At 41.1% G+C, this 22,569-nt stretch overlaps 1 long non-coding RNA gene across 1 annotated transcript; it reads right to left on the bottom strand.

Moving 5' to 3' along the window:
• Window positions 1-2,049: 2,049 nt before the first annotated feature.
• LOC311233290 lies at window positions 2,050-21,600 on the bottom strand. Its single transcript, XR_014620021.1, has 3 exons — window positions 21,489-21,600; window positions 21,201-21,261; window positions 2,050-2,149 (listed from the first exon to the last, which is right to left on the bottom strand). It is a non-coding gene; the product is annotated as an uncharacterized lncRNA (long non-coding RNA).
• Between the last annotated feature and the right edge of the window lie 969 nt (window positions 21,601-22,569).

Genomic DNA, 22,569 nt, shown 5'->3' with positions numbered 1-22,569 from the left:
GATAGTCCGGACCAAACAGCCCCTGTGTGAAAGCGACCTAAGAGGGAGGTGTCAATGAACTCAGTACTGCCATGACCTAGCCATGACCGCTCAGGGGATTAACCCTTGATCATTAGGCCACGCCCCCTTTTTGTATCTTTTGAGCCATTTGCCGTAGAGACTTGCGGGGGTTGTGCCATTGTACTCAGTAGGGATATCCTCTTTCATTGGTCTATGTGAATCAATTAAGGCTTGCAGGTGTACTGAGTTGATTGACACCTGCATGTGCATGTGCATGACACTTAAGGGAGGTGTCAATCAACTCAGTACTGACTTCTACATTCATTGGTGGATGTTAGCCATGATCTCTATACAATGGGTTAACCCTTTAACTATACCACTTACATTAGACACCCTAGCAACCACCTATAACCCCCTAGCAACCACCTAGAAACACCATAGCAACCAGCCATAACACCCTAGCAACCAGCTATAACACCATAGCAACCACCTAGAAAACACCCTAGCAACCACCTATAACACCCTAGCAACCACCTAGAAACACCCTAGCAACCACCTATAACACCCTAGCAACCACCAAGTAACACCCTAGCAACCACCTAGAAATACCCTAGCAACAACCTAAAACACCCTAGCAACCACTTAGAAACACCCTAGCAACCAGCTATAACACCCTAGCAACCACCTATAACACCCTAGCAACCACCTATAACACCCTAGCAACCACCTAGAAACACCATAGCACCAGCTAGAAACACCCTAGCAACCACATATAACACCCAGGCAACCACCTAGAAACACCCTAGCAACCACCTAGAAACACCCTAGCAACCAGCTATAACACCCTAGCAACCACCTAGAAACACCCTAGCAACCAGCTATAACACCCTAGCAACCACCTCTTTTGTAACTTTCATTGTTACTCAGCTGATAGAGTTGTACCCTTCCTGCTGACTTGTTGTACAAAACTTGTAAGTCGCTTTGGATAAAAGAAGTCAGCTAAATAACACATTTCTGAACGGATTTTTATGAAATTTGGACATGTACTACACAAGACTTCAGACATACCAATTGAGTAACAAGTTTTTCTACAACTCAAGTTCAGACCTATTTCACTCTATTTCATTAGCACTAAAAGTGAATTGTCTTTATTGTATCAGACACTTCAGAATGTCATCTTTAAAAAGAGACCAGGCTCATGCATGTGCTATAAGTATAAAGTATAGTATTTTGGTTTGCAAAAATAGTATGCAGTCCTCAAGTTCAAGTAAAAAAATTGCCACTTTTGGGGGTGCCAGTTAAGAGGTTAACAAACTTTGCCATCTTATTTATATTGAAAGATGTTTTTTTATAGATTGTATAGTACATTTTGCTCTGGTAATCTACTGGAAATCCACCCCTCTGGTGGGATCAAGATACATTTTTTGGGGATCAAACTGATCATACTCCTGTGTTGTCGGTTTGAACTACCCATTTTGAAGATTTGATCCAGATTAAAGCTTGGATTTGATTTTCTGATCTGATATCAAAGTGATCCTCATCCTGTTTTTTGGTTTTCAACTACCCAAAATACAAATCTGATCCAATCAGATAGTGATTAAAAGTTTTGAACTCCTGGGCCCAGGAGACTCAGGCGTATAAAAGTCTATTGGATCATGTCTCCAGCACCCCCACAGCCATAGCTACAACCACTTACGTCAAGGCTCTCATCCACATTCATTAATTTTCTCCCCCCACGCTCTCTCCCATGACTTCAGAATACCGGAAGTGTTGCTGTGGTCTATGGACAATGAATGTCTTTACAGCTACATAAAGCTATCAGAGGTAGAGTCGGGTATCTGGAGAAATGTAATCTGTTATTGTGAAGAAAATTACGTCGCTGCAGTTGACCATGGAGATGGTAAAGTACTATAAATGTAAAACATTTGGCATTTTTTACAATTAAGGTGGGATTGTACAACTTCAAGGCTCCTTTCGAGCGCCACTGCTGCAAGGAAGGAGCAATAAGAGGAAAACAAAGTAAACATAATTGTACTTACAGATGGTGTGGTTTCCAGTCTGATGTCTGTTTCCACAAGAAGAACGTTTTGATCCAGATGTTTTTAGTAGAAAGCCTTGGTCCAGTAGAGTCCTGCACAGAGACTTCACACTGTAAACACACAAAGCATTTGTTGAATAATCCAGGAATTTATGTGGAGTGTATCGAGGCTCGTGTTGGTGACGTGTGGTGACGTTGAACCTCACGCTCCGGTCGTACCACGTGACTGATTCAGGACATTTGGCGCATGATTCGAGATAATGGGGCAACGAAACGCAATAGTCTCCTATGACCTCACATTGTGTCAACTTAGGCATTTATTGCGTGTTTGTTTGCTATCTGTTCCAGCTTCTTTTTTTGTGATGGAACCAGCTAGAGAGGAGATTTTCCCTGCCTGGGAACATTTTGATCTGATTTCTCATAATAAGGTATGCACATAGTAATAACTAACTGAGCTGATCTCTCTCCTAAGTATTCACATAGTAATAACTAACTGAGCTGATCTCTCTCCTAAGTATTCACATAGTAATATTAATAAAAGTGACAACACAGTGTATCCCTTGTTCTAATTTATGTTACTTTAAAAGGTGATGCGTCTGTTGTGTTCAAAAGAACTTGGATACGACAATAACACCTCACAGATGCTGAGGCATTATAGAGCAGTGGTTCTCAACTGATGGGTCGCATGGCCATTTTGAGTGGGTCGCGGATGTGTGCATGGAGAAGAAATTGAGGGGGAAAAGGTTTTATTTCGCAGTCTACAGAATTCCTGATACATTTATTTATATTGCGCCCCCTCAACCAATAGTTACATCGGCCCGGGGCGCATCCCGGGAAAGAAAGAGAAACAAAAAAGACAGGAAACAATACGAAAACAGAAAAAATACATGCAGGCCAACCAAGCCGATAGAGAATGGACAGACATAATACACCAGTCATACTACAATACAAAACTAGCTCATGGATTGTTTATGGCGAAAAGGTGGGTTTTGAGCATGGCCTTAAAAGGTCCGTAGAGTGCTTGCAGATTTTGCTGAACTTTTATTTTGAAGCACATAAGTATCCCATGGCGCAGTGCACGTGCAGTAGCAGTTTGCTGCCAGTGACGTCGTCACATCAGTTACTGCTCATTGATTCGAGCATTTGTAAACATGGCGAAACGCAAATACGACACTGACTACATTAAATATGGGTTTTCTTACATTGACAAAAGAGAGCGACCAAAATCTCAGTATGTTGTGTGCAGTGAAGTGCTAGCACATGAAAGCATGAAGCCATCACCAATGAAATTTTTATTGACAGTCGATTCTGCCAATTACGTCACACACCGCTTGCACCCGCCTCTGCTGTTATCACCAATCGGCAAGCGCGTATACATTTTTTACTTCCGCTTTTGTCCGCCATTGATTTTGACGAGAGGTATTCTACAACAACAAACGGCGGCGCGGACGACGTTTAGCTTTTAGCTCCGCAGGATGACTAAATGAGGCATAATGATTTTACTGCAACGAATGTTATAATAAAACAAAGCCTTTCTATACATGTGTCTGATTGAAAACTTTATTAACAGATTGCAGAATGGGTAAAACTCAGGGCTCTATGAGCAACGGAAGGAACTGAGCTAGTATGAACGAGTATGCTTGCTACGTTCGGGTAAATAATATGCTGATGTTATTGAACGTGTAACACTAACTATATAACGTTAATGCAACAAAACGAATGCCTTGTTAATCATAAGTAGTAACTTTAATGCAGTAGCTTGTGTGGGGGACTGGGGACTGATTTTTCTAGCGCCTTCAATACAATCCAGCCACATATCCTAGCAAACAAAAATATCCAGTTTAAACTGCATAACTCAACCAGCACCCGGTGCATGAATATTTTGTTTTATCGATTAATCAGTTGATTATTTTATCAATTAGTTGATTAATCATTAACCATTAATTTACCCAAAAAAATCTATTTCAATTGAATATTTCTAAATATTTAATGTGTATCCTCCTTTTTAGCTTTAGATTTAAAAAAAAGACCAGCCAGAGATTATTACCGGCCATAAATAGCTTTTCAGTATATTTCCATGAATTATTATATGTATTGTGTGTTATCTATCCACTCCACGCTATGGTAGTGCTTGTGCCAGCACAGGAGATACGATTAAAATGTATTTTTTATATATAGGCTATATACATATTTAAATCAATATCTTCCTTTTTAATAAAATAGGCTCAGGAATCAGGATTGTTAAAGCTAATCAGCCTAATCCATGTGAAAAAGAGTAGCATATAGTAAATGTATGCACACACACACACGAGAGGGAGAATAGCTTATAGGAGACTGAATGATGTTACAATATTTTTGCTAATAAAATGAAATATTTATTATCATCAACTATCAAGTTCGTTTTTATAGTGTACATTTTTGCTATTTCATTGATCATCATCCTTGAACGTACAGAGAGAAAGAGAGGGAGACCCCCCCTTTCCTCACTATTAGAACTCCATGAAACTGATTTCTCCTGTGCCTGTGAGCTAGCTTAGCTAAGTTAGCAGCTAAAGTTAGTTAAAAATGTTTGTAACCTCGACTGGCATATAGTAATGGCGAGGATATAAAACATGTTAAAGACGCATTTATTGGACCCGTTGCTCACAGAGTTTACATAGAAACAGCGTGACTCCCAAGAGGAGTTATCACAGGCTGTAGAACGCAGGGCTTAACACATTGGTGCCCGACCACAAGTTTATACGTGCTTCGAATCCATGCGTTGTGGACAGAATCACGAATAAAGCCGTGGCAAGTTGTTATTGCTTTTATTCCATTTTAATAACCTGTTCAAGGTCGCCGACCGGCACTGCAGATCTACCCTATTCTGTGAATTCGAGAAGGTGCAATACCGGCCAGATCGGCGGCACGGTGGTGTAGTGGTTAACACTGTCGCCTCACAGCAAGAAGGTCCAGGGTTCGATTCCCGCTTGGGGACCAGGTTTCCATGATGCCAGGTACCCAGGTGGGGTATCTCCCAGGCCTTTCTGTGTGGAGTTTGCATGTTCTCCCCGTGCTCGCAAGGGTTTCCCACCCGATAAGATAAAACCCAATGGAAAAACATGCACAACAACAGATCGCTAAGGCTGTGGCGTCCTTGACGAAGACGGACAGGAGCACTTGGATTGGTCCCCTGGCACGGCTCACGTTGACGCCCGTCTGCTCCCGGCTGCCCTTGGGGGGGAAGGACGACGGGATGGGTTAATCGCAGAGACTAATCGCATCGGCGATCCTAAAGAGACAATGCATGCGTGTGTGTTCCGGTGTGTGTGCTAAACTAACCGCTGTGTGTACCACTAAAACATTGAGTGTCGTTGCATGCCGAATAAAGACCTCTGCAACAGGTCCTGCATTATTATTATTATTATTATTATCCTCTTAGGGGCGCCATCGCGCCACTGCAGTGTGCCCTGTGGCTGAAGGAATCAGTTTCCTTTTTTTTTCTTTCAATGGATATTCCAGTAGCATGATTCTTGGATTACGTTTCGGATCGCAGATTTCACCATATAAGGGGATTTATCATCAGCCAATGGACATATCGATCTACCAGATGGCGATCGATAACGGGGAAATGGCATCAGCCCCAACCACGGTAAGATCCCCTTCGCGTAAATTACAGCCCCATCGGACACCGTTCTGATAGCCATCCAGGCGAACGGCCTATGTGGCTAGTTATACGAACACTGTTATTGGTAATCAATAATAATAAACAACGTCCCCCGCCCCCCCTCCCTTTCATGCATACATGCTTTGGGACAGTCCCGATCATATGCCGTTTTAGTTATTTCTGTAGCATCTGTAAAACGGAAATGCCATTGGATATAACGTTAGCAGCTATTAGCCATTTATCTAGCTTTCCAGAAAATATACTAGCCCAAATCCGGTATAAAGCTTATATTCACGGCGCTATAAAATGACAACCTATAGCTTGTTTGCAGTCACGTGATTTTGATGACGCGCGAAACTCACCTGGGGGGCAGGAAGTCAAGAACAGTGATTCAAAACAATGGAAAGTCAATACGCTAAAGCGTTGGATGAGCCTACACGCACTAGGTATCATCAGAAAATATCAAAACATATTGGATATGATCCGTACACGCTGAGGAAAATCGATTTTTCTCGCGTCTTGACCGATTTGCCTGGCGTTGAGGCGATTGATATAACCAATTACCTCGTCCTCCAGACCTCCTACTACACGGCTAGCCAGATGAAGGCATACAAGAGTCTGGAGGCTTATAACTATTTGGTGTGTGGTTGGGTAAATGACCTCGGATCAAAGGCAGCATTGAATGACTGTCGTCTTGTTTTTGCGCGGGTGAGTAAATCTACTTGAGAATCACTCTTTTATATTGCTATTTCAACTCTAATGTACATGGATACTGGCGTCAGTCAGGCTATGCGCTAAACGCTAGCTACTATTTTCTACCTTGCCACTAGGTCAACCATTCTCAGAGGTCTGGTGCAACACCGCTAAAAACGTGGATCGTGGCAAAACGAAATGGAGAAGTTGTCACAGCACATTGTGATTGTATGGCTGGGTAAGTCATCATAATAATGCAAGGCATGTTTAACTACATATCGCTGTTGTAAAATGATGCTAACTAGATGCCATGAAGGTGTCACTCTGATGGTGGCCAGGCTTTCGTCTTGTTTACATCAGGGTCCCCCATTTTCAATTCATCATGACATACAGGTAGACAGTTACTGTACTGTTGCATCGCTAGACATTTATGACATACCAGATCTACAAATCTACCAACAGATTGTCAGAATCCTGCTCGCATGTTGGAGCAGTTCTGTTCGCCATTGAAGTGGGTGTTAAAATGAGAGAGACTGAGTCCTGCACCATGGAAAAGTGCAAGTGGTTAATGCCATCACATGTCAAAAAGGTAATCAAATGCACGTAATTTACTTTTGTTTCAGTGTGAGCTGTATGTAGGGGTACATTTAAAACGTTTATATTCTCTATGCCTCTCGTGCTTTCAGATTCCTGCCGCTCCAGTTGCGATTATAGACTTTTCATCTGCAAAATCTAAGAAGCAAAAACTAGATCATGCCATTGCAGGGACAGGTGAGCAGAGGTGTACAGTACTGAATGCAAAATACCTGTGCAATAATATGTTCCAAGTTTCACTTTAAAGCTGTGCAATATCTGTCTTATAGAGAAACAAACACCTGAGAGTTCCACAGTCCAGTGTCCAAGAGTGAAGCAAGGATCAGAAACTTATAGTCAGTTTTTCAAGGCTTTACACCTAAACTCCCCAAAAAGTGCTGCACTGATGTCCAGGTCACCATATTGCAGAGAATTTGTCCCAAAGTCTGTGAGCAAGCTACCTAAACTACTAACTGCATATAGGACACCAGAGACACTGCAGCTACCTCCAACAGAGTTGAAGAAAGCATGCCAGGATTTCAGACTGGAAGAGCTAACACAGTCACAGGTACAGGCAGTAGAGGAGGAGACCAGAAACCAGAGCTCATCAACAATCTGGTTCCGCCAAAGAGCAGGAAGGGTAACAGCCTCTAAACTGAAGCAGGTTCTACACACAAGTATTTCACAGCCGTCAAAGTCCTTGGTCAAGTCCATATGCTACCCAGAGGCACACAAGCTCTCTACAGCTGCAACGAGGTATTTATTAGGGGAAAGTAATCGCAAGACAAGGACATCTGCAATTGACCTATTATGACACATAGGTTAGGGCTGGCTAGAAGTATGTTTAATCTTTGAGGTCTGGAGTAGGATGATGTAAACCAGTGCACTACAATTGTCCCTATAAATGCTGACCTACATCACATTTAGTAAATCAGTTACTAATTATGGTTGTACAACTCTCTCTTCCTATTGCTACTTGTATGCATTACAGGTATGGATGTAAAAATGAGGCAACAGCCAGAAGACAGTATGAACAACTGCAAAGTGTGGACCATGAGGGTTTCTCCTGCATGGACAGTGGACTTTGGCTGAATCAGAAGTGGCCATACATGGGAGCCTCACCAGATGGAATTGTCACATGCGCCTGTCATGGAACTGGGGTTTGTGAGATAAAGGTACCAGCTATTTCTTCAGTATGGATTTGGATATGCATTTACCATTCATGTTTTGACGTCCTCAATAACACAGTAGAGCAGGTGTATTGGCATTGTGACTAATGGAACTGGGATTTGTGAGAAGAGTAACCTAGTACTTTGTAATTCAATGCACAGTTTATGTTCCTACATGTTGTAAAGACATAGAAACATCACGTGGTGCATGAGAGAAATTAACAGATCTTGAAGCTGAACATTTGAAAAGGAGATACTATGCAGAAGAAGTGACTATTTTCATTGTGAACTTTTAGTGCCCACACAGCAAACAGGAGGAGGCCAATCTACGCCTGTGTGCTGGAGACCAGGGCTTCTGTCTCATCTTCGATGGGGACGATGTGAAACTGGACAGGAAGCACGCGTACTACTACCAAGTACAGGCTCAGCTCCACATTGTGGGTGCTGACTATTGTGACTTTGTAGTGTGGAACACAAATGACATCTTTGTAGAGAGGATTTTGCCTGATGCGGAACTCTGGGTCAATGTCATTCCCAAAGTTCAAGAGTTCTTCAGACACTGTGTTCTTCCTGAAGTGTTGGGACAGCACTTCACAAAGTGAACCAAATCATGTTTGAAATGTTTCTTTAATCTGTGCATATTCCTGTAATAAATTGTAAATAAATGGTAGTTTATAGAACATGAATATCACAACAGGTCAAAATCTTATAGCTTTAGTTATATAGGCACAAATAAAACAAATTGATATCTGAAATATATAGGTAGTTTAGGTTAATTAATTGTTTCTTTTGTTTGTGTAGTTATTCCTAGGTTGTTATATTTTTGTTGTTAACCACCCTGATCAAAATAAACCTTCTAAAGGGCTTCACATCACTTGTTGCTGGTGGTTCTTGGGAGCTGGGAAGAGGGGTTACATTTCCATGTTGTGCCTCGGTTTCCCCTAGGCCGTTTCCTCTGAAAACTACTACATGAAATGGTCACATGTTGTGAAGAAAGAAAGCGACCAAGTTGGACAATTTTTTCCAGGTGTAAGCTACATCCTACTACAAGCACCCAGTATTTTCATTGTGACTACATAGACAATGAATATGATTTTCTCAAGACAAAGATAATTTAATAACGGATTCAAACAGTTTAACTACAAACAACCATTCAAATCTAATTAGAACTGATTTAAAAATGACAGATTAATTGAATGAAATTAATACATTTTTATTTCAATAAAATAATAATGACAGACAGGTAGAGGGAGACATATACATATATTTGAAATATTATTATTCAATATTATCATTAAACTATTTGTAGTCTAGAAGGGTAGTGTAGGGCTAGAACTACGCACCCGTTAGTGGAGGTCTGAGAAAACATCGACCCATTATTTATAATCAAATCTACCTCAAATCATTCAATGCAAAACTATGCAGGGCATGCATCTTATTTTCCTATTTGACCTTTAGATGAATAGAATATTGCTTACTCCAGTGGGACAACAGAGTCCGAAAGATTGGATAATGCACAGCAAATGACTCCAATCTTATCAATCAGCGCCAGTGACTCGCCTGTTTTTACAGCCATGTGTTCAACGGGGAGGGTACTCTGCAGAATTTGGTACTTTCTTCTCACTAATCCTATGACCCTTTCCACGTGAATACGCACATTAGCGAGTTTTCTTGTTTGCTCAACTTCATATGCAGATAGCTGGCTCTTCCCTTTTGTGAAAGCAGGCATCTTCAATGAAGCACAGTAAAATCCCACACTATCCCCTATAGTAAAGCCACGGTCTGCCAGAACAATGTCTCCGGGTAACAAATTATTTAGAAGGCTACTCTCTTCAGTTATCTGCTTGTCACTCACTCTCCCTCCCCAAGCACGAGAGATGTATGTGACATATCCTTGAGGAGCAATGCCAATGAGAAATTTAACTGTGTTATGGTGTTTATAATTGGACCAAGTTTGTGCTCTTGCCAGCAAATTAGATGGCCTTTCAAGGAAAACTTCAAAACAGTCCACTATTACGGCAACCTTACACCCAAATGCTTGCCTGAATGACATTGGCATTGTAGCTTGCAGCACCTCTCGCTCTGGCCACTCTATTATAAACTCTAATCTTTCATGAAGTATGCCAATTATCTTGTGCCAAATTCGAGAAACAGTGGAACAGGAAACATTGAACCTGAAGGCCAAATCTTGGAGTGGAAGGTTTAGTCTCAACCGAATTAAGACCAACATGAACTGTTTAAATTTGGAGAGCGCCGACAAAGAGCTATAGTTGATGTGTGGCTCACATAGCTGAAACACTTGCATCAAAACTAAGAAATTGGGCAATCCTGTGTAAAATTTAGTCTTCTCTTCGTTGTTCTGAAAAGCATCTGGACTAAATTCTCTGTCCAGTACTTTTTTCCTGAGGTCACTCAGCTCCACTACGGAGTGATTCAGAACATCCTCCATCTTCTCAAGATCCTCCATAGTCAGGTCTGTCTGGCATCCTGCATCTATAGAATATATTTGGCAAAGGGGATAAGAGCGGAAAAGATAGTTTAGTTATATAATTTACAAATTGTATAAAGGTGGTGGTAATTATTTGTTAAATTATGATGTAAACAAGTGACATACATAGTTGTCAAAATACATTTAATTTACTCTTGTCTGTCTCTCTCCCACACACACTCTGTCTCTCTCTGTCTGTCACACACTCTGTCTCTCCCCCTTTCTGTCTGTCTCTCTCACACACACTCTGTCTCTCTCTCTCCCACACACACTGTCTCTCTGTCGGTTTGTCTCTCTCCCACACACACTCTCTCTGTCTGTCTCTCTCCCACACACACTGTCTGTCTGTCTCTCTCCCACACTCTGCCCCTTCTGTCTGTCTCTCTCCCACACACACACTCTCTCTCTCTGTCTGTCTCTCTCCCACACTCTCCCCCTTCTGTCTGTCTCTCTCCCACACATATGCTGTAAACAAGTGACATACATAGTTGTCAAAATACTTAATGTAACATTGGCTACATGAAAGCTCCTCCATGCATTATATTTAATTTACCTTTGTGGTATTCCGATGCTGGGCTCTGTGAGCCCTCACCGAGGTCCAGCAATGCCTCTGCTGCATCGGTGCAGGTCTCATCTGCTTTTCTGGACCTCAACCTTTCCTCACGTTGACATGATGCCTCTGTCATTGGTTTACCTTGCTGGTAACCAAGGTTAACTGTAGGAGCCCAGTCTGGAGAGTCTACATCGTTGGCAGCACTCGGGCAGCCTGAATAAAATAAATAGCAAAGTGATAAACACCCAACAATGACAGCAAAGAGGGATAACAGTTAGTAGTTTCGGTCCTAAGAGATCGTTGAAAACCACTGGCCGTGATAGCTAGCTAATGTTAGCATTGCTTAAAAACAAAGACACCGGAAGATAGCGTCAGCTATCTAGCTGCGAAACACAAACACACAGGGTGATATCACAGATGTAACGTTAGCTATATGTTTCCAGCAATATTGCCTCCTGGTCTGTATTTTTGTCAGTTTTATCCAGCTATGTAAGTAGCTAAATTACTGCCTTACCTTTCACAAAGTGGTCACTGCATATACGCGCGTTGTCTGATTCGGCTCCTCCAGACCTCAACCGGAGATTTCTGATCCACGCCTGCCGCCGTTTTTCTGTGACTTTTTTAAACTTCTCCCCTTTATGTATAACCACTTTCGGGACTCGAAAGTACCCCTTGTTTTTTTCCCGATTCGATCGGTTGGTACAGCCGTAAACCGCGCAAAACTTTGGCATTTTAATCAGAGAGTCTCACTGACTATGAGTATCTTCGTTATATGCAAATCACTTCCTGCCCCCCAACAACATTCCACTAGAGTGAATGACGTCACCTGCAAACAACCTATTGATGCATATTTTTTTTCTTTAAGACATTTTGAAGGGACGGTTTATGAACTCAATTGACAATGAGAATGGACAGATAGCAATACTATAAAGTATAGATTTAGCTCTACAAAAAGCCACAGGTTTGTTTACAAAAGCTGGTCCTCAACCATTATATTAGACGGACCCCAGTGGTCGCGAAAGTGTTAAGAGCTGCCAAGCTGCTTCTAAACTGTAAAGTGTGGGTATCAGCCAGGCTCAGCCCCTCCCTTCCAGCTGGAGCAAAACACGGAAGTTATGTGACTGTCGAGTCCTGGCTCTAGGCAGAATCACGATTAGTGGTCTAAGAGAAGTTAATTCTATTTTGAATGTGATTCACTGCATTAGTTAATTACACGTTTCGCATGTTATGACTTTGAACGTCTGCCATTTCCACCGCAAAAGGCACATACAATTAACAATGACGTGTTGATCATGAATATGCAAATCGACTACATTTACTTGTCGACCAAGTCGACGAATCGTGACAGCCCTACTGCGGACTGCAGACACAGCGAGGCCATGTGCCATATACAGAAATTCTCAGATGATACTGCTCTGATCTGTCTCATCAACAAAGGCAATGACCAAGCCTATAAAAAAGAGATCGACTCATTTGTCCAATGGTGTGATGCCAATTTTTTAGAACTTAATATCAAAAAGACCAGAGAGTTAGTCATCAACTTCAGTAGGAAGACAGTGTCTCTCCTGTCATCATTATGGGGCAGGAGGTGGAGATAGTCCAGTTCTATAGGTATCTTGGTGTCCACCTGGACAGCAAGCTGGACTGGAAGAAGGTATCCTGGCTAGTGTCCTGTTTTATGCTGTGCTCTGCTGGGGGGGGGGGGGGCAGCATCACGCTCAGTGACAAAAACCATATAAATAAAATCATTAAAAAGGCTGGTGAATCAGAAAATAACTTGAAGTTGTGTGTGATGATGTCACGTGACTGAGAGGAATGGCGTGCTGAGTGCTCTGCACAGCTCTGTCCTTAAAATATAGTATTTTGCTTCTAAATTATCATCTATTTAAACTGAAGAACTGGATTATTTTGTTCAAACATAATTGCCTGTCTGCATGTCTATTTCTTGCTCTTGCCGAGAAACCCGAACCCAGACAAAGAAAGGTGAACGGCGTGCAGCAATCAAACAAATTATGTCAAGCGAGGACACACCTGCCTGGGCGCAGCTACTCCTAACGGATGTGAGCGACCTTAAATTATCTGTTGAAAGAAGACTGGATGAACTTGGCAATTCAATGAAAGACTTAAAAAAAAGAGACACAGGCTATTCTGAACAGAGTCTCTAATGCAGAAAAAAGAATCAGAGATCTAGAAGACCAGTGTGCGGCCAATAGTAAAACCCTGCAAGTCCAAGCCAAAGAACTGAACACGCTACAAACAAAGTTTAGTAACTTGGAAGCACAAAATCTGAGAAATAATCTGATCTTTGTTGGCCTGGCAGAAGGACTGGAGACAGGCAACCCAGACAAGATGATGGGCGACATATTAAAATATATTCTGGATGGTAAAGACGACGAGCCAACACCAGAAATTGAAAGACACTGAAGTATCTCTATCTTCATTTATACCTATATCTAAGTTCAGTGATCGTATAGTCTTTTTATTACCCTTCTCCTCTGCATTGTTTGGTATTTCAGATGTTTGGTTCAATTAAAGGAAAGAAGCTGACGAGGTGGTTCCATCAAACAAACTGCGGTGTTTATTTCTATTTCTTAATAAACCACAGCTTATGAATCAAAACAAGTACATCGTCTCTTTGGTATATCTAATTGTCTCTTTGATGAGGCCGTTGATCCATGCTCGGATCAGCTGCGGCCGTCAGAGCGTTCTTCTCTCGGGCTGGGGTTGTGGTCTCTCGGGTTCCCATGACAACACGCGGCTTCTCTTGTGGTTGGTGGTCGCCAGGGCAACCTTGGGTCTCCGTGAGTATCAGCGCTCAGGCAGAGAGCGCTTGTTTTCGTCTCTCCTCGGTGGTAGGCTCTCCTGCTGCGAGGCGATCGCCTGTCATCGGGTGTCTCCGTGGCGCTGTGTCTCCGGCTCGGCTCTCGAGTTGCCGGCTTCTCCGTCTGTCTGGTTGTGTCTCAGCGCTCCAGGTCTCCAGGTCTGTGTGTCTCCGTCTCCAGGGATCCTTCTGTGTGGCTCGCCCTCCAGGATTCTGTCTGTCTCCTCGCCTGCCCTTTTTAATGACATAGAACAAGACCTCTCCCCTGCCTGTCTAGTGACGTCACTCCCACAATCGGGCTTCCCCATTGGCCAAATTCCTTCTAGCAGGAACCCCTTCTGTAGTGACACGTCCTGACACAGCCTTGGTCTGCTGACACAACAGTTTCACAATTAGAATCTGCCGGGCTGTTTTAGCAGTTTAGTCATTACTTTATTAGGGAATCCGTTTCAATGAGTAACACATCCTCATGTTTCTTGTGACACAATGTTTACATAGTCTAGATTGGAGAAACAGACTACTTTATTTCTTGATTAACCACTGACCAATACTGTACAGCCTTATCTTTTAGCATTAAGAGTTTTTATTCTTTATTGTGACTTCCGTTATTCTAATAGTTTTAAGTTATGTCCACATTGTAACTCATGTATTTGAACTTTATTTGATTGTTACATCCTACTGTTTGTATTTGTCTATTCTAAAGTAATCTGTAATCTAGGTTGTAGCTCTATTTTTATCACTTAAGTATTTTGTTCAGTATTAACATTAATTTACAAACTATGTCTTACTCTTGGTTAACTTGTTATTTAGTCTATAGTTAATGGGTGACTGGTGTCCTTTTCTGCTTGCAGAATGTGTTTGTTGGCCCGGGGGAGGGTTAGACAGGGTCAACGGTTTTCTACTATCTTTAGGCCTTGTGCCAGCTGTCACCACTTCCCTTTAAAATGTGCTGTTGGGAACGGGGGTTTTACTCAATCTCTATCTCCAATCTAGGTGGGGGAGAATGCCAAATGGTCTCCTGTTTGACGTATACAAGGCTATTTGGTTTAGTGACCTCTGTGGCCTTGCGGTAGGAGCTATTTGACAGGGGGAGGGTTTCTCACAGTGGCCGGTGGGTCTCTTACACTAAAATAAACCAACTCCTTTCCTAATTACCTCAATATAGTCTTGAGGGGTCATTGATTATCTTAAAGGTCAGCCACCTGGTCTGGGGAGTCAACTGTCTCTACCCTCTTTCAACCAACATGGTGTTTTCCGGCTCCTTCTTGCAACTCAGCATTTTGTTTTATCATTTCGTACATTTATAGTTGCTTTATTCATGTTTTCATTTAGAAATATACGACAACACCACCTCGGCCGTATCTGGTGCGCATACGGAGATGGAGCGACAGACAGAGGATCCTCCAGGCCGTGGCGGAGAAAAGGGAGCTATCCTGGCAAGGAAAACCACTGAGAGTCTTCCAGGATCTACCAACGGAGATTAAAAAAAAGCGCGCAGAATATGATGACATCAGAGGGAAACTCTGCAGAGAAACGTCCCTGCGCTATGGAATACTTTACCCAGCGAGGCTCATCATCACCATTGATGAGGTGAAATATATATACAACAACGCATTGGAGGCTGGTGAAGATTTGAAGAAACGATTACCCAAGATCTTTGGTTGACATGAGTGAGAGGACCAGAGGCATAACTGCACCAGCGTCACTGTAAGCCCCCCTGTTTTTTCCCCCCTTCTATACCTTCATTCATTATGCTTTACTGCTGGGAGTGGGACTGATGGAATTGAGATAATTTTTATGTTACACAATGAACAAGTGAAAAATGAACTAATCACACTCTCTCGCGGACAAGGGATGGACATTAAGTCTATCTCTGTTTTGTTTACTATTTTTCCTTTGCCTAATGGCTTACTTTATGTGTGTGTATGTCTTGTACTTTTTATGTCTTTGTCTATCCATACATGTTGTTGCAGAGTTTACAAGGAGGAAGCTGTAAAGTTGCTTGATAAAAATAATGGAACCTAATAATGTAAATTTGATTAGCTGGAATGTGAAAGGTATTTCAAACAAAACGAAAAGATATAAAATTATTACATATTTGAAATCCCTATCATGTGATTTGGCAATGCTCCAGGAGACCCATCTTAATGAAATAGAATCAGTTAAATTGAAACAAAGATGGATAGGTCAAGTTTTCTCAGCACCAGGCAGTGGAGCCTCTAGAGGGGTAAGCATCCTGATTTCAAAGAAAATATCATTTAAACTTTCAAAACAAATAGTTGATAAAGATGATATATAATTTTGTCCGGTCTTTTACAAAATAAAAAATGTACTTTAGTAAATGTATATGCCCCTAATACGGGACAGAATACTTTTTTGTCAAAGTTGAATCTGGTGCTGGCAGAATTAGCAGATTATCCCATTCTGATGGGTGGGGACCTAAATTTGGTTAGCAATGCCTCGATTGATAGGTCTGGGCGCCCCCTCCCACTAGACGGAGCATTGTCAAGTGCACTTAAAGAAATGCAAAACTCACTTGCATTAACCGATATTTGGCGTGTTGTCAACCCTGACACACGTGAATATACTTTTTACTCCCACGCTCATAATTCATATTCCAGGATTGACTATTTTCTCTTCTCACAATCCTTGGTGGGTAATGTAATTGATTGCAAAATTCATAACATACTTTTATCAGACCATGCGCCCCTGTCAGTCCTTTTTACTCCTGCTGTAATTAACAATAAAACCAAACAATGGAGATTTAATAACTCCTTATTGAAAGATCAAGTTTTTGTGTCTATGATTGAGGAGAAAACACAGGAGTACATTAGTATTAATCTTACATCAGTCCAGTCAGTGCAGACTGTATGGGAGGCTTATAAGGCAACCTGTAGGGGCTGGATTATAAACTACTCAACAGCTAAGAAAAAGAAAAAAAATGGCAAGGAAACATGGTCTGATTACTGAACTTAAGTACTTGGAATCCAGTCATATGTTGGACCCTGACAATTTAGAACTGAAAAATGCAGTGTTGGTTATAAAAACAGAATTACAAGCAATTCTACATGAGGAAAATGCATTTGCCCTCTTTCAGTTGTGTCGAAAATATTATGAATCTGGCGATAAGGCTGGTAAAATGCTTGCTCTCAGACTGAAGCAGCAAGAAAATCGTCAATCAATCTCTAGCATATATGATGAAGATGGCTCTTTGATTTGTGATCAACTTCAAATCAATCAAGCATTCACTAAATTTTATAGCACACTGTATAAATCAGAATGTTGTACGAGTGAAGAGGAAATGGAAAACATTTTCAGAGATATAAATCTCCTAACCCTCTCTGAAGAAGAAAGGGAATCATTGGATGCACCTATCCTGGAAAATGAAATTAAATCGGCTATCAAATCCCTCTCAACAGGTAAAACGCCGGGTGATGATGGCTATACAAGTGAATTTCTTAAGTGTTTCCAAGTCACTCTTACACCACTTCTAATATTGCTGTTTAATGATATAGTGGCCAATCAATCCATGCCGCTAACCATGCGGCAAGCTACTATTTCATTGATTCCAAAACCTGGCAAGGATCACTTGCAAATGTGTAATTTCAGACCTTTGAGTATTTTAAATAATGATTATAAGTTGTTTGCGAAGGTCCTTGCAGGGCGATTGGAAAAGGTTATAGCCTCATTGATTCATATTGATCAGGCTGGCTTTGTACAGGGTCGTCTAGCTTCAAATAACATGAGGCTAATGCATGTTATGTCGAGAGCGGGGGGGGCAATATCGTTGGATGCTGAGAAAGCCTTTGATCGAGTGGAGTGGAAATATCTGTTTTATGTACTTCCTAAATACGGTTTTGGACCGGTTCTCATGAACTGGATAAAGGCACTTTACCATGAACCGGTTACGTCAGTCAGAACAAATGGTATAAGGTCTGATCCATTCCATTTCTATCGATCTACCCGCCAAGGATGTCCAGTTTCACTGCAAATTTTTATTCTTTCCCTCTAACCACTTGCCTGTGCTATACGTGCTCATAAGGAAATCAGTGGTATTCGTATTGGTAGTTGTGAGTATAAGGCCAGCCTGTTTGCTGATGACATATTATTAACACTAACAAATCCTAGCCATTCCATCTCTCAAGTACTAAAGCTTATAGATACATTTGGTAAATTTTCTGGCTATAAAGTGAATTATAGTAAAAGTGAAGCTATTCCACTTAACAACCTAACTTTTCAATCACATCTGGGTTCTGCTCCTTTCAATTGGAAGCCAAAAGGAATTAAATACCTGGGAATTAAAATCCGATCTCCCATTGAAAAAATGGTTGAGGTAAATACATCGGACCTTTTAAAGAATATAAAGGAGGACATCAAAAGATGGACAGTCTTGCCTTTATCCCTATGGGGCAGATCTGATATTATAAAAATGAATTTGTTACCAAGGCTAGCTTTTTTTATGTCCTCTATACCGCTAAAGTTCCCTCCTAGTTGGTTCAAAGAAATAAACAAATTATTCTCTGGCTTCCTATGGAACAACAGAAAACCTAGAATCAGCCATAAAAAACTTATAAAACCAAGAAGTAGTGGAGGAATAGGACTACCAGATATCCACCAGTATTACATAGCGTATAACTCAAGATACCCCTTGCAGTGGGCATACAATAGTGTGAGACAGATTGGCAGCTGGGAATGGCTTGAAGAACAAATTATAGAAGAACATAACAAAGGTCTATCTCTTTCAATGTTGTGGTATAACCCAAAAATCACTCCCAGACTGGACAATCCGCTTTTAGAATTTTCATGTGAAATAGTGAAAATCTTACATAAACGCCTGACCTTTAGTGGATATTCCTTACCATCATGTCCATTATGGAAAAACCTGTTGTTCTCTGCAGGAGGTAAAACCCTTAAAAATAATGTATGGCAACAACATAATATAACACAGGTGGGGCAAGTGATCGAAAGGGGAAATATGATACCTTTTAATGAACTTAAAACACAGTTTGGGCTGAAAGACACAGAATTGTTATCTTATTTACAAATACAATCAGTTATTAAATCATTGTTGTCTAAAGGCATAGCTATAGGAACAAACAGAGTCTTGGAAGAGACATTAAGGGGAATTACAGGCAGGAAAGGCATTGTATCTGCAATGTATAAACTATCATGTTCAACCACCCCCGATACCAATACCCAAACTAAAGTCCAATGGGAGCGAGACATGGGTATAACCATATCTGAAACACAATGGGAAGCAGCACTTAGGAATAGTACTAAAATATCTAAATGTGTTAGATATAAAATTATACAATTAAAGATACTACACAGGGCCTATATAACACCCTGTACACTGAATACAATGAATCACACCCTACCCAAATTGTGCTGGCATGGGTGTGGAGTAGAGGGTACGCTCATGCACTTGCTGTGGCACTGCTGCTTGTTAGGACATTTTGGTTGGATATTGCTGAGGACCTGTCAGTTACTCTCCAAATTTACATTAATCCTTGCCCTATAACGTGTATATTGGGTGTAAAAATGGACACTGCTCAAGCAAAGATTGTAAATAATATTGTAGCACTGGCTTTTCTAGCATGCAAACGGATTATTTTAATGAACTGGAAAAAACGCAAACCTAACTGCTTCAGTTTGGAGAACTGGCGCAAGGACTTCATGGACTTGTTATCAATGGAACAGGCTGCTCTCTCTCTTCAAGAGAGTGATAGGCCCGATGGCCTTCAAGGTCCCCTGAACTTTATTAGATCACTATCTGGAATATATTTGTGTACTGAACCTTTGTAACACTCTGCAACCCCCCCCCCTCACCCCATTGTTGTTGTTATTATTATTATTATTATTATTATTATTATTATTATTATTATTATTATTATTATTATTATTATTATTATTATTTTTGTCTTAGTTTGTCTTGTCATGTATGTATTGTCCTGCTTGTAAAAAATAAAAAAAAACTTTAAATATCAAAAAAAAAAAGGCTGGCTCAGTTATTGGCCTCCCTTGGAGATCATTATTGCCAAGTGAACACCAATTTTTTGAAGGCCACCCTCTGTACAATATATTTGCTCTGCGAAGCTCATTTAAGCGATAGGTTTCGGATGCCTCTATGCTCTATTGAGAAGGTCCTTTATTAGATCACTATCTGGAATATATTTGTGTACTGAACCTTTGTAACACTCTGCAACCCCCCCCCCTCACCCCATTGTTGTTGTTATTATTATTATTATTATTATTATTATTATTATTATTATTATTATTATTATTATTATTATTATTATTATTATTATTTTTGTCTTAGTTTGTCTTGTCATGTATGTATTGTCCTGCTTGTAAAAAATAAAAAAAAACTTTAAATATCAAAAAAAAAAAGGCTGGCTCAGTTATTGGCCTCCCTTGGAGATCATTATTGCCAAGTGAACACCAATTTTTTGAAGGCCACCCTCTGTACAATATATTTGCTCTGCGAAGCTCATTTAAGCGATAGGTTTCGGATGCCTCTATGCTCTATTGAGAAGGTCCTTTGTTCCTGCTGCGGTTAAATTATTTAACGAACAGCGCTAGCTCTGTGTTGAGAGGCTCTCTTCTTATCTTCTTTTTACTGTGTTGTGTAATTTGTACTATGTAATTGTTTCTTGTTTGTGTATTTGTATTCACTCTGGTGGCAAACCATGTTTCCCCTCTGGGATTAAGAATAAAACCATACCATTAATCAGGCAGGAGGCAGTACTGGGTATCAGGCTCATTTACTGGAGGTCTCTGTGTGACACACATCAGATGCACAATCATTAGGTTTGGTGTGCAGTTGCTCTGTTTCACCTCATAGGCATCCGAAAATACTGTGTTACAAATTACACTATTACTGTATATATTCTGTTTGGCAGAAACTAAATTAAATTCCATAAACAATCTTAACAAAAATATTAAATATGACCCATATTCACTTCTATAACAAATAGTCTTTGGTGAAAATAAAACACATTATAATCACACAGTATCATTCTTAACATTCAAATACGGCTTCAGTCACCTTAGAACAACATGTAACTCTGTTGTGTTATAATAATAACAACCACACTAGCCAGACTCAACGTATATATATGAACTGGTGTGGATTAGCTATAAGGCTATTAGGCCTACAGGCCTTTCATTACACATATAACAACGTGTTCAAAAGAAACAGACACAAACATCTCCATACCTGTGTTGACACACATCAGATGCAGCATCATTGGGTTTGGTGTGAAGTAGCTTGGTTTCACCTGATAAACAGAACAGAACTTTACGATCCACTCAGCAACCAACTAGCTGCTGCTGCTGCAGTCAAAGCACTGGAGCTGGTAGCTAGTAGCTAGCTAGCTAGTAACAGACAATAGTAGTAGTTGTTGAGAGCTCCCCACTCTTTCCCAAGACAAACAAACACCAAGAGAGCGACCACTCCACCTAATAACGTCCTCGATAATAATATACAACACATTCAATAGCTTACATAAGTCATAGACAACAGCTAGCAGCAAGCTAACTAGTAATAGCCAGCAGCTAGTTCTCCAGCTATAGACCACTGCACTTCCGCGTGCCGGAGCCGAGGCGTTATTTTCTTTCCTGGCCGCATTTCTCGGAGACGCTCTCTGATTGGCCACTGACATGTTTGCCCAATCGCGTGACGAGCTGTGTCTTTGCCCATTTCCGCGTCGAACAGCCTGCAAACTACTTGCCGTTCTATCGCCATGCTCTAAGACAAACTCTAACCTTAACCAACTTCGAAAGAGTGCCTAAACTTAACCGGCGTCAGCCAATCAGAGAGCGTCTCCGAGAAATACGGCTAGGAAAAAAAATTACGCGGAGCCGAGCGCAAACGTACGTAATGACGTCACGGTGGGTGCGTTCAGACACACCAAACCCAAGAGCACGTAATGACGTCACGGTGGGAGTGTTCAGACCAATAGCATAAATCTGCAGTGCCGCAGCTTCATACATAGGAGGGGCCTGGACTGTGCGTTGATTGATTGATTGATTGATTGATTGAAAACTTTATTAACAGATTGCAGAATGGGTACAATACAGTACAGCACACACAATTGTTAAGGGGATGCAGACCAGAGAAAGACTTTCGTCATGTTTACATCAGGGTCCCCCATTTTAAATTCATCATAATATGACATACACGACATACAGGTAGACAGTACTGCTACATCTATACATTTATGACATACCAGATTTACAAATACAGTACTGTTTGTGATACAAAAATAGTCTAAAAAAGAAAGTATATACATTTGACGTAGAAACTGTACATTGGAGGAGGTTGGGTAGGTGGGGTGGGGGGGGGGGGGGTTTGGGTGGGGGGGGATGTACATTGGAGGTGGTTGGGTGGGTAGGGTGGGGGGGGGGGGTTGGGTAGGCGGGTGGGGGAAACTGTACAACTGTACAAGCAAAACTGTACATTGGAATATCGACAAAACCATACTTGGTTCCAAGAAGAGGGTCTCGTGTATTATTGGGTTAGGACATTTACTGTACATTGGAGGGGGTTGGGTTAGGACATTTACAAAAATGTGCTGCTGTCGAGT

The sequence above is a fragment of the Notolepis coatsorum genome (genome assembly GCF_963971535.1).
Source record: "Notolepis coatsorum genome assembly, chromosome: 8".
NCBI classification, from domain to species: Eukaryota; Metazoa; Chordata; class Actinopteri; order Aulopiformes; family Paralepididae; genus Notolepis; species Notolepis coatsorum.
This window is presented reverse-complemented; position numbering and strand designations above follow the sequence as displayed.